The sequence below is a fragment of the Cupressus sempervirens genome, chromosome 5 (genome assembly GCF_028749045.1).
Source record: "Cupressus sempervirens isolate cs-2001-9-10 chromosome 5, ASM2874904v1, whole genome shotgun sequence".
In the NCBI taxonomy this organism is placed as follows: domain Eukaryota; kingdom Viridiplantae; phylum Streptophyta; class Pinopsida; order Cupressales; family Cupressaceae; genus Cupressus; species Cupressus sempervirens.
In genome coordinates, this window is record NC_143122.1 from 426,433,291 (window position 1) to 426,447,522 (window position 14,232).

Here is a 14,232-nt window from a genome sequence, read left to right on the forward strand (position 1 = left end):
TCATCAACAAAGATTTTTGATATCAAAATGTCTTTTTCTTCTTCAACTTTGATGTACAAGTTGTTGTTGTCATTTTTTCTCTTGAATCCTATCTTCTCAAGATATTTGTGCAACCTTTCATACCATGCTCTAGGTGCTTGCTTCAATCCATAAAGTGCTTTGTGTAGCTTGCAAACCATGTCCTTGTTCTTTTCATCTACAAATCCCTTTAGTTGTTCTATGTAGACTTCCTCTTCTAGTATTCCATTCAAAAAAGAAAACTTAACATCCATTTGGTAGACTTTGAAACCTTTGTATGTAGCATATGTAAGTAATGTTCTTACTCCTTCCATTCTTGTAACAAGGGAAAATGTTTCCCCATAATCCAGTCCTTCTTCTTGTGCATAGCCTTTGCAAACTAGTCTAGCTTTGTTTCTTGTTATCTCACCATTCTCATCAAGTTTTTTTCCAAAAACCCATTTGGTACCAATCACATTCTTATCAGTTGGTTTAGGAACTACAGACCATGTTTTGTTCTTCTCAATCTAATCTATTTCCTCTTCGATGGCTTTATACCAGTCATCATCTTGTAGTGCATCTTTCACTATTTTAGGTTCAACCTTGCTTAGTAGACATGATTCATTCCTAAGTCTATTTCTTATCATTGGTATGACATCCTTATCACCAATGATTTGGTCTGTAGGGTGATGTCTTCTCACATACCAGGCTAATTTGGGTTTTGTCCTTCTTTCCATGTTTGATCCTTCAGCTTTAGAGTCATTTTGTTCTTCTTCATCTGGTACTTCATAATTCCTTTCATATGTACTATTTTTAGAGTTAGAATGTGCATTTTCTACATTTTTTAGCTCAAATTTTGAATGCAGCTCAACATTCATAGGCTAAGACTCGGCAGACACTAAAGTTTGTTGTTGATTCCCAACTTGATTTGCAACATTATCTTTAACTATCATTCCTTCATAGAAGTATACAAAGGATCTATAATCCTCTAATTGCTTGGACTCATCAATTATGACTTTTACATGCTCATCAAAGTTTACATTTGCACTCTCCACAATCTTGTTAGTGTTAGTATTAAAACACTTATATGCTTTACTTCTAGTGGAGTATCCAAGAAATATGCCTTCATCACTTTTAGCATCAAACTTGCCATTTCTAGTATCTTTTAAAATATAGCATTTACATCCAAAAACTTTGAAATGTTTAACATTGGGTGAGTGACCATACCACAATTCAAAAGGTGTTGCATTTGTACCTTTCTTGACTTGAACTCTATTCAGTGTGTAGACTACAATACTTACAGCTTCTCTCTAGTATTTGAGTGCAACATTTTTCTCCATCATCACAGTTCTAGCACAATCAGTCACTAACCTATTCCTCCTTTCAACAATACCATTCTATGGTGGAGTTCTTGGTGCTAATGTTTTCCTTTTGATGCCTTTTCTATTGCAAAATATTTCAAATTCTTTCGATGTAAACTCACCTCCTCTGTCTGACCTTAGGCATTTTAGGTTCTTTCTTGTTTCTTCCTCAACTCTAGCCAAATACCACTTAAACATTTGAAAAGCATCATATTTTTTCTTTAAAAACATAGTAGACATCATCCTAGAATAGTCATCTACAAATAGCATTGTGTTTCTATCTCTTAGGTAGCTTTGCACTTCTATTGGGCCACATAAGTCTGTATGAATTAACTCTAGTACTTCATTGGAAGTGTATGTTTTTCTTTTGAAACTAGACTTAGTCATCTTCCCTAGTTGACATTGTTTGCACATTGGGTTTTTAGGTTTCTTTAGCTTGGGCAACCCTATGACTACCTTTTTACTGCTAATACTAATAAGATTATCAAAGTTAACATGACACAGCCTTTTATGCCACAACCACACATCACTAAGTCTTACAACAAGGCATGTTGCATCTTCCATATCTAGGTAAAACAAATTGCTCCTAGTTTTTTCACCTTTTCCTATCAGATTTCCATCAATGTCATAGATCCTAGTAGTTTTGTTTCCAAATTCAACTTTGCAAACTACATTTCCTAACTATGATGCACTCAACAAGTTGTAGTTCAATCCTTCAACATAGTATGCATTATCACATGAGATTTTCTCTATGAGTTTAATAGAACCTTTCCCTTTGATTTGACATGGGGCATCATTACCAAACCTAACACTATTTCCATCATATTGAGTAAAGGTAATAAACTTATTTTTATCTCCTGTCATGTGATGTGAACATCCACCGTCTATGATCTACTTTTCATTCTTGTTCACACAGGTAACCAATGTTGTTGCTTCATCTTCATCTTTGTCTTATTCATCCTTCATGGCCACATAGACTACTTCATCATCATTCTCATCAGTATCTTCTTCAACAATGTAACATCTCTTGCCTTTCTCCTTGTAGTCTTTGCTATCATCTTCTCTCTTGTTTTTGTGCTTGTTTCCTTCTTTGTAATTCTTCTTCTGTGGACATCTTGCTGCAATATGACCAACTTCATTGCAATTGAAGCATATAATAGCAAGCTTACCTTTGAATTTACCTTTTCCTCTATGGAATCTCCTAGCTAGTAGTGCTTCCAACTATTCCACATCTTCCTCATCTATGTTGTTGTTCCAAATCTAATACAATTACTAGAGAGTATTAGAAAAATATTGACCTGATTACAACATACAACTTATCTTGTAGATCTCAAATCACTTCTTAGCTCATACCCTTGCCTAGCCTTCAATCTTTGCAACTCTTAATAGCTTGCCCTACTTTCAAGCTTTGTCTCCTTGAGTCTCCATACTCAACATACCAGTGTAATCATATCTTCATGACCACTCATAGAAGTAGAGCCTCTGTTCTCTTCCTTCTCCTAAATGTCTCCTCCTTGACACCCTTTCAACCACTTTGCAAACTTGGCTCTTCAACAACAACAATATCAGCAACTCTTTGCTTCTTGGTCTATGACTCCTTAAATAGAAGTCTTGAAGTACCTTTTCCCACTAGATTCTTCCATTATTTAATTTCAATTCACATGGATTAGGTAGGATTCATTGCATCCAAAAAATATTCTATTTCCTCTAGAAACTTCTTGAATAATCCTTTAGAATTCGCCGAAAAATAGTTTACATAGGATTCTATGCCAACAGCTCATCATCATTATTTTCCAACTCATACACAAAATTCAATGTAACCACTATGTCGGCTAAAATTTAGAAAATCTTTGTCATTTGAAATAATGCAGTAGCTCAACACTATTGAAATACTAATTCTCAGCACATACTATGTTACTAGGCATCAACTAAGAATTTTCTGATACTCGACACCTGAAGATTACTTGGCACACACTAGAGTTTCCTATTTTCTCGGCTATAACTAGAAATTTTCTCGGCTTCTACCAACTTTTTTGACATCCATTCATGATCTTAGTTTAAGCTTTGCATTCATCCTTGCTACAACTTCTTCCTCTAATGTTTCTAAGTGTGACCAACCTCTATAACTTTGATTTGAGTATGTCATCAATACATCATTTAACCAATGTCTTAACTAATCCTTGCACTTCATTACAACATCATAACTCAACCTTTCCTTTAGGTGTTCTTGTTACATCTTGTTGATCAAATCCTCTTCATCAATCAACTAAGTGATAGTACTTGGACCTTATAAGAAAATGTCATTCCTACAAGTAGTAGGTTTGACATCAATAACAAAACAATGATTGGAAACATTATTTTCCTTATTTCAATAATCTCCCTCTTTGATCTTCAACAATGAACTTTTTAATCAAATTTCCAACACAGATTATGTTACCAAATCGGTTGAGTGGTCACACTTAAGCATGCTCGAGATACCAAGGTTTTTGACTTCCTATACTTTGAAATATTTACTCACTTAGGTGTTCCTCAAGAAATTACTACTGATCAAGGCCCCCGCTTCACTTCAGACCTCATTGTTGCCTTAGTAAAAGAATATGAAATTTTCCAACATAAGTCATCACCCTATCACCTTCTAGAAAATGAACAAATAGAGGTCACCAATCAACAAGAAAGGATAACCCAACTCCACTCTTTGGATGAACTCCATTAGGGAGCACTCATCCATATCAAACTTGTTTAGAATCAATAAGCACTATGGCATGACAAACACATTTGCCAATGCTCCTTCTAGCCAGGGGATTGGGTACTTTTGTATGATTCTTGATTTTAGGATTTCAAAGGTAAATTTCAAAATCAATGGCTAGGCCTCTATAAAATTGACCATGTATTTGATAATGGTGCTATACAACTCTACATAGTAGACCCTTAACATCATAAACTCCTTATTAAAAATCATCATCTAAAGTTGTATCAGAAGCCTCTTTTGAAAGAAGCTTTCTTTCTCATTGTCACCAAGGACCTAATAGTGGTCCCCTTTAGCCTTCTTCAACCCTAAAATGTTAAAAAAATGCAATAAAAGATCCAACAATGAAAATCAGAGTCCCAACATTATTAGCCAACTATGGGTTGAAAATTGGCTTGTTGATAGCTCCTAGTTGCAATCAATCTTGATTATGAAAATTGGTTCACCAACATAATCAAATGGTACTGGGTTGAAAACCAACTCATCAATGGCCTACTATCATTATAAAAAATTACCATTGAAAAAAAAAAAAAAAACCAACTTTCTTTTTTTCTAGTGCATCAGGAAGTTCCTTTCATTCCTATTGCTCCTCTTGTTGGTGGGTTCCTCATTTTCTATTGCATCAACCTCTTATGGCTTTTTGACTCCTATGGACACCTGCTTTCTTGTGAGGTTCCTAACGCATTCTCACCAACTATCCTTCTCCCATTTGTACCTATTGTCGTCATCCTCCCTTGGTCCTCTTCCCAGTAGCTAATTTTCTTACTAGTAGTGATTTTTTTAGTGGTGAATCTTTGCCAATTGGAATTTCCATCTTTTATGGAAATCAAAATTTGGAAAATAAAACCTACATATGGATTCAACCACATAACCAATATATTAAATAATTTGGGTCCAAATTCCATGCTAATCACTCATTAGTTTACACACAATTGGTTCTAAATCTCGGTCCAATCACCAATATAATCTACAGTTTGGATACAATTGTTTTAAAAGTTTCTCTAGCTTTTCCCTAACATTTTCTTATTGGATAGTGTTATTTTTCCCTTAAAATAAAATGATATTTTCCTTGGGATTGTAAATTGCCTACCATTTCATCGACGTGTGTCTCTAACTATCCTCATTTAGCCAACTATTTTATGTTTTAGGCTTTGGGACATGTGTCCTAATTTTAGGAAGAATTAGACTTCATGTTATAACATTTTAAATTAGACTTGAAATATAGCTGAATCCATTGATCTATCTTACATCAGTGGTCTAAATTTATTCCTTTTAGCATAAAAATGATAACATGAAAAGTGATGATGACCAAGTTGGCAATAAAAAGGATACATTATTAATTGAATCTTAATCGATTAGCAGACTACAAGTACATTATATAGTGTACACTTGGCATCTAGGCCATGGACCAATTGTGACTCTATAAATTCACCAAAAAACTAAATTATCTCTCTATAGCAATCGACATATTAGCCAACTATATTAATATTTTGCATTATATGAAACAATTAATTCACCTCTTACATTACAAAAATGTTTACGACCCAAAAAAAATCACCTACACTTATTTGTATACCCAAAGATAAAAATTTAATTTGTCACAATTATTATTAAATTTTGATATGAAAAGGGAAATTTTGCCAATAGAAAATAATTTTCTCCCTTGCCTTGAATGAAAAAATCACCCTTGATTAGAAATTTTTCTTGCACATTTAATGTTGAATTCACTAGAATTTTACATATTTTTCTTGGGAGAGGTTTCTTAAAGTTATCTTTGCTTGTTGTCAGTGTACTTATTTCATTTCACACTCTAGCAGCATCATTATCACTATAATTATTTCTTTGTACTTATTTCTTTTCATGCAGTGTATTGGCTTTACTTCCTTGGTTCCATTTCACACGACATTTTTTTGGATTGGATTATGTACGACATAAGAAGTATTCTCTCTCCTTTAACTCTTTATTATATGTACTTAATTCCTCCATAATCACATGGAATGATCAAGATAGTTCATATTTTAAGTTGGGGGGAGGATTATTTTCCATATCATCATTGTTCTTCATCACATCACCATTTTCATATTGCACTCTAGGCATAATATCTCATGATTTTCCAGCCCCGGCCTTATCACCATTACTTACCATGAATTGTAGTACTTTCCTTATTATTTGTCATTTTCCTTAAAACTTTCCTATTTCAATTGTTTTCATTTTCCTCTGCTATTGTTTCCCATTTTCAAATTTAATTCTTGTTTCTATTGTTTGATGCCATAGGAGGTAAGCATATTCACCATGAACCTAATTCTACAGATGAATTAAAAGTTGCCAATGAAGTCCTCAAGTTTTTTTCTCATTCTGGTTGGACATGCTACTTTGAATGGTTGTGTGGGTTTGATGAAGTAATTGTAGCCAAGTTTTTTATATAGTTTCAAGGGGAGACTACCACAGTGCATGCATTATAGTTCCATGTTGATATATAGACAATTTCAATTGTCACTGGTCTAACCTAAATTGGTGATAATCATTTACCCTCATGATCTTCTAAAGTTGTGGATGTAAGGCCCGCACTAGTACCCTATTATAGATCTTGATGAAATAAATATGATGAAGAGTTAATTAGGCTATGATTGACATTTTTGTTACTAATAATGATTCATGAGATCCTATTAGAGACTAAAGCAGATTTTGGTTATTATAAGTGTAATACCTATTCAATAACATTAGGTTGAATAGATAAGATCACAAGAAAATAAAACTCTATATGTTCAAGCTAGGGACTCGATCAAGGGATTCATAGAATGATTCACTAGCCAAATTAGGAAAGATCAATTAACATTCCCTCTCATAAGAAATATCAATGCATGTAGATTATAGCAACAACAAAACATAAATGATTGCATTTGTGGATTATTTTTAAATCATGATGACATAATTTTGGAACATTCTAATGGCTTGAGGGATTAACCGTAGAACACACACACCCTCATAATGTAATAAAGGGGTATTGCTAGGAATGTTGTGATGTTTAACTTGACTGAAAAGATACTAGTTACTTGTTCCCATATTAGTGATCTACACTTAAGACATCTACTAGTATCCATTTATTTTTTTTAATGATGTAATAGATATGACCTCAGTGTTTCATGGTTATGACAAACAAGTATTGTAATAGTGTTAGAATGGTAATTTTGTTATGTTAAGAAAGATAAATGTTGATGCACATATTTTGATATTGCAATGTTTTGAATTTTTTTGGAAATGATTAGATGAAATTTAATTTTATATGTTAATTCAAATTATGTGATATTGGATCATTCTGCACTTATCTGTATATATTTCTATAATATTTCATTGGGCTACTGATGGTTAAGTTGAGTGTGCAGGAAAGTCGAACCATGGAAATTATTCGAGGAAACAAGGTTCAAACCTATGTGTACATGGTAAAGCCAAGGTGAATTTTTGGAAGATTCAAAACCTTGTTGTATTGTGTTTATTTCGTAATGTGATTGTGTATGGGTGTTATAAGTTATAGATCATGATTAATTAGAGACATGTCATCATGATGTGTAAAGTGTTTTAATGTGTGTGTGTGTGTGTGTGTGTCATTGACACTTATGTTGTCTATGTGTAAATGACATGTCATATAGGGTTTTTGGGTATGTAGTCACTTAACCTGAATTTATTCCCCATTATGAAATTTAGTTAACCCACCTTGGAGAGTGTTAGGATGAGTCATCTTCATGATGGAATTCAAATTAAAATTTGATTGGGACTTTAGAGAGCCTAAAAGTGGTTCCCAAGTGTTGTTTTGGAGAAAATAAGTCACCCACATGGTAGTAGTATAGGTTGGGGGTCTAGATACACCCATAAGTTGGTCTAGGGGACTTAGGAGACCCTCTAAACTAGTCATTTTCAAGCCAATTCGAAAATCAAAGTGTCACATGACTTCTTTCCTCATCCCACCACTTGGTTAAGTTCCTATTGGTAGAAAGGTATAAGGGTGTAAGTGAGGTAGGTGGGGGTGGAAGTGGAGGTATTTTTAGGGAGCTTGTGCCAAACTTAGTGGTTGTTCACCCACTTTCTAATTGTAGAGACACTTAGGGTTTGGAGGAAGGGACTTGGAAGAAAAGAAGGAAGCTCTTCATTACCATTTCCATAACCATAGCTTGGAAGGAGATTAGTGCTTCATGCCATGTTTTCTCTCATCTCAAGAAAGTTGAAGAATTGAATTTGGAAGAGTCTTCTCATAAGGTTTATGTCTTGCATGTGGTGTATGTAGTAGTTGTTGTGTATGTAAATGGGTATGTTGGATTTACTTGCATTTGATCTTGTTTCTTGAATTTGTTGTGGTGGATTGAATGTTGTGTTCGATGTGAAGGCTTCACTCACCCTTGGGAGGGAAGAGAAGCCTTGGGGTGAAGGAGTTAGTTGGGCTTTATATTGGAGTTGAGAAATCCTTTTCTTGGAGAGAGGATAGATTTCATGGAGTATGGGCTCCATTGAAAGCCATTTTCCTTTCTATTGTTTTATGGGGAGGTATAAGTGAGAATTTTTGAAAGGAGAAATTATGGATAATCTTGTTGAGGCATGTGAATATTGATAGCCTTGGATGGCATGTGTTCTTGGAAGCCTTGTTGGGCATATTGCAATTGCAAGATTTGTCAATGCATAAGGATATGGCATTCTCCTCTTTGAAGAGTGATTATGATTCCATTTGTGAATCATTGTGTAAACCTTGGTTCGGGATGTGATTTTGTTGTAAAGATGTTGGATTCATGTTAGTTCTTCTCTTGTGATGTTGCTTGAATGTATCCTGGTTGAGCCTTGTTTCCCCTAGCTCTGTGGGTGGCCTCCTTGAGGCCTAGGTTGCGAGGTGAGCCTCCATGGTTCACCAATTTTATCTCTCATTTGTAGGTCCTTATTGGATGATCTTGAAAACTTGGAGCTCTTATTTTCTTTCCATGTGCATAGGAGATGAAGACATTATTTGTTGTATTTGAGTTGAGGCTGTGAGCAAACTCCATCTTATTGTGTGCATTTAAATGTATTGCAAGAATAGTGTTATTGATTCTCATTGACTAGGAGATTTGGTAAAACACCTATGTTTAGTGAATAAAATTTCCATTGTGTTATCATACTATGTAGATTTCACCACCTTTTGTATATTGTAGGAATTATTGGAGGAAGTATGTATTGTGTGTAGGAAGATAAGTATTCTTGGTTCTTTAAGTTATTGTGCTCCTTCACTTCTATGTAGATTGAAAGAATGAATCTAATTATCATGGAAGAAGTGTAATAATAGGAGGATTAGATTCATGGAATGATATTATCATTTCAACTCTATTGAATAATAATTGTATATGCATGATTGAATTGGATCCTTGCATGTGAATACAATGTTAGATCTTGAGCAAATGGTTTACCAAATTTCATTACTCATAGATAAGAATAATTATTTTGATTCATATAAGAGTTATGTCATGTTTTTCTATATGTGCTTTTGTATTGAGTTAATTGTCCGAATGAATCAATGAGTTCATTAATTTAGACTTTCATAACATATATATTAACCCCTAATGTATCATTGCAATAACCTATTATGAGTACCCTAGACTATAGAAGAAGAAAATCAAATAGATGATATAGAACGTATAAGAGCATAAGAAATAATTTGTTGTAGGTGCTCATTAACTCTCTCGAATTTATATGGGAAAAGTGAAAGTCATACCTAGCTAATACAGACTAATAAAATATTAAGAGGAATATACTCTAAAATCTTGTATAATAAATATTAATAGAATAACATAAATTCTAAGGGAAGGAACTTTAACAACATCAACTCCCCATTTTATAAATATTACAAATATAGGCTCAAGTGAGCCACGTGACTGTTATGTCACATCACACCCATCAAAAAAGACAAATAGATAAAATTAAACAAAAATAAACAAAAGATCAACAAACGTTAAATACTATTATAATGGTGCATACTATAAAAATAGAAATAAATCAAAAAATAAGGTACTAGCATTAAAACATAAGCATTTAGTTTGACTAAAGATTCAAAAAAATGATAACAAAATACATGCAAGGCACCTAGCACTTTAAGACAGAGACTTGGGTGCCTTTATATGGGGTCCCATCTCCTTGACACACGTCAGGGGCATCCTTACCCAAGTGCCATGTTATAAGCAAGAAGATTTAACCAAGTTGAAAAAGGCACATTGCCTTAATTTATATCTTACCTACCTGTCACAAACACCTCCACTGATTTAAAGGGGACAATGTGCTTCCCTAGAAAATAGGAAACTTGGAAGGGATGTGTAGTAGCAGCAAAACCAATGAATAGAATTTTGGGCACCTTAGGAGGAAGTGAACTCCATGGGATGGGACAGGATATTGGGAATTAGCACTTGTTTGTAGTGTAAGGTTAGTTGTTTTTAAGTGTTAGTATTAATGTTGGGGTGTTAGATGTATTGGCATTTTAGTTAGAAGTTAGTAAGTCATAAGTTAGTCTAGGGATGAGTTAGAAATATTTTCAATGTTTAGTAAATAGTAATTTATTAAATATTAATGTATGGGTAGTCATTAAAGAGTGACCATATAGAAATCAAACTATGGTGTAATATAATTTTTGACCTTCCCTATATATGCTAAATAAGTGTTTGTTAGTTGCATAAATATGTTAGTAATAATATTATTATATTTTCTTAGTATATGTATATATTTAAATATAGTAAATACTACATATATTTGAGTCTAATTGCAACTATGCCTGACAATAAACTTATAAGCTATACGTTGAGTATATATTAATATAGTCTTAAAATAAAATTCAAGCTACTCTCCTATTAGCAAAATAGTAGGAACTCTATTCAAATTGAAATAAATTTTGTAAGTTAGTTAATATATATTTGATTAAAAAAAAGAAAATATATATACATAATATTGACAATCTTTATCAACATATGATGATAGAGCTTAATGAGAAAGGATGAGCATATGGATATTTAGTGATGTTTATACCATAGTTTTAGATTATGATTTATCCAACTAATGGTTATAGTTCACCATTGTTATATAAACTTAAGCTTGAAATTCTAGGTTGAATCATCCAAACTATTATACTAAGGGTCATTACAATATGGGATTCAACTATACCACACCCTCATAATAGGTGTATGTGCATCTTGTAATTCTAGGAAACCTTAAGAAATGTCTATAACCAAGTATAGTTTCCCCATCAATTTAATTATTAATAGAATCCAAGTATCAATCGAATGAGGTGTTAGTTCATAGCACCAACAATATTGAAGCATTTATTGGACCATACCTTAAAGTCAACCAACCTATAGCATCAATTCCAAGGTCTTGGTGGAAGTAGAATTCCCGTTTGGACACAACTATTACTTGCAACCCTAAATAGATGTATGCTGACACCTAATTAATTGTGGTCTGAGTTGTAGCATGCACACAACAATATGTGTTTCCCCAAATGTTAGGTGTCAAATAAAATAATAATAATAATAATTTTTTAAATAAATAAAAAATTGTGTGTTTTGCCTTTAGATTTTGGGCATGATAGTGGACATGAAGCCTCATACCAAGTAGTTTCTATAGCATCATGAACCAGTGGAAAAAGTTCAAGGGTAGTGACTAGTTTGTAAGTCTCTACCGAAACCCTCGGACGAAGTGGCTAAGTTTTTTATCAACTATGTTACTTGTGAAGGGTTCTATAAGAATGTTTTTTCTCACCATATCCATTTAATGCTTCATTTGAATATGGTCTTCTTGTTAACCTCCCTTCTTAATTGTTATTCTCTCTAAAGTGTTCTTGTAGTCAAATTCTTGAAGGTTAAACTAGTTCACTGGTCATCGTGGATTAATAAAACTATTAGTTATCAAAGCCCTTTGTTATGTATAGCCTACCCTAGACTAATATTTTTTATTGATCAAGTTCCTAACTCCTCAACTGTTCAACAATCCTTGAAGTCAATTCTTTTTAAAAATGATTTGCAAAATCCCTATGTTGCCCAAATCCAAAAAAAAATCAAAAGCCCTCCTAGTACAATTCTCTAAAATTGGTAGGCAAACCCCTAAGAAAAATCAAGGCAAACCAAGTCCACATATTGTTAAGAAAATGTGATGAACCTGTAGTAGATTATAGGAACTCGTGCCCACTACTGAATCCATTAAGGGTGTGGAGATTTTGTCCATTCAAAAACCCCATACAAAGAAATGATTGTGCTTTTAGGAATGTGAGATCCCAACAAAGGAGAAATAGGAAGCAATCCAAAATGAACGAAATGTCTATCTCTATTGAGGCAGAATAAATGCCATCTACAAGAAAATAAGTGATGAAACATGAGGTGAACCTTCAAGGAAAAGGAACTGAAGAGGGACACGAAGAAGACCTCAATGAAAAATGTGAATAAGAAGAAGAAAATAAGCAAGAAAAATAATTTGTAGGTGAGCCTAAAGAAGAGTTTGAAGTAGAAAATATAGATGGTCAAGAAAATGTAAGGGAGAATATAATGGACACATTAACAGAGCCCCCAGGTGAGAATCCCTAATTTGGTAATATAGAAAATGTGGTAGCAAGTAAAAATAAGGATACAATTGAAGAGACTTGGTTAGAAACACTACTGAAAAATACAATTATCCAAGAAATCATAGGAAAAGGTAGTGATGTTTCTTTTAAGGATGGTGTTCAGCAAGAAATTGGGATAATGAGTGAAAATGTTGTTCAAGACACTAGTGCAGTATTGGAAATAGGGCTTCCATAGTTTGAAGGAAAAAAAAGGGTTGTTCCTAAGGAATTCCCTTTTATAGATGAAGTTCTTGATAAAAACACATCATATAGAGGTCCAGCAAAATCAAAATCAAAATATTTCAAAAAAAATTTGAAGTTCCTATAGTAGAAAGGCATACATCCCCTATTCTATTTGCACAAATGTGGAAAATGATCATTGAGCTTCAAACGTCTAATCAACAACTATAGAGACAGTAAAAAACATGATCAAGGGAAAGTCACTACTTCATTGGTAGGCACCACATATTTTACAACAATCTCTAGGAATCTCCTTGTCCAATTTTCTGAGTCTTATTGTCCACCTAAGTTGCATGAGGGCATGCAAAATCCTTCAACTAGGGGGTATGATGGGCACATAATTGTGTCTCCTTTTTAATTCTCTTTTATGTGCTTTTATCATTCCTTGATCCTTTGAAAAGTCATTTTTATGCCATTAGTTATTGAGGGAATTCAATATATTTAATAGAGTCATAAGGGAAAGGGTAATTCTTGAAATGTAATGCTAAGAGTAGAAAATAGCAATAAGTTTTTTTTTTTTGCTACAAGAACTAAACATGGCTAACCAAGTAGTTACAAGAACTTAGGAGTGATTAGGGTGGTTGTACATACATATCATAGTTCTATTTTTCTATCTTAATTTAGGAAGATGTTTTGTTTCATAATCTTAAACCTAGAATAACTTTTGGCAAAAACTTTATGCTATTATTATTATGGCTGTTATATAGTTAGACACCTATGACTTACAACCAAGATAGTATTTGTAGAATTTAGATCAATGGCCTGTAGCCATAACAATTTGATTCGACATTATTTTGGCATTTTGGAAACTATATAAGCATGTGTATGATCATAAGAAAGGACCAATAAATATATTGAACAAAATGCAATTATAAATCATCCTTTTTATATTATTATTTGAATCGAGTTTGGATCAGATTTTATAGGTTCATGTTAATGTATTTCTCACCATGAGAATTGGAGGAAGGGCCCTCTCTTGAAAATCCTAGTGAGGTCATTTCTATTTGAATTGTGAGTGTATATTGTCAATTATTTCATCTATCTTCATTATGGATCAATTTCATAGTGGAAATAAATTGAGTATAAATGTTTATGGGACAAAGGAGATGAAACTTGTATGATTAATGTTATATGTTTAGTCACATTTTGATTATTCAAAGAGTTAATAATTTATTGGGTTGTTGGCTTGTGTCCATTTTTGTCTTTCCACTTTACCGATCATCATTCATCTATTCAATCCTTTGTTTCATTAAAAGTCATATCATCCATTCGTCTAAAACTACCATTTGATACATTAC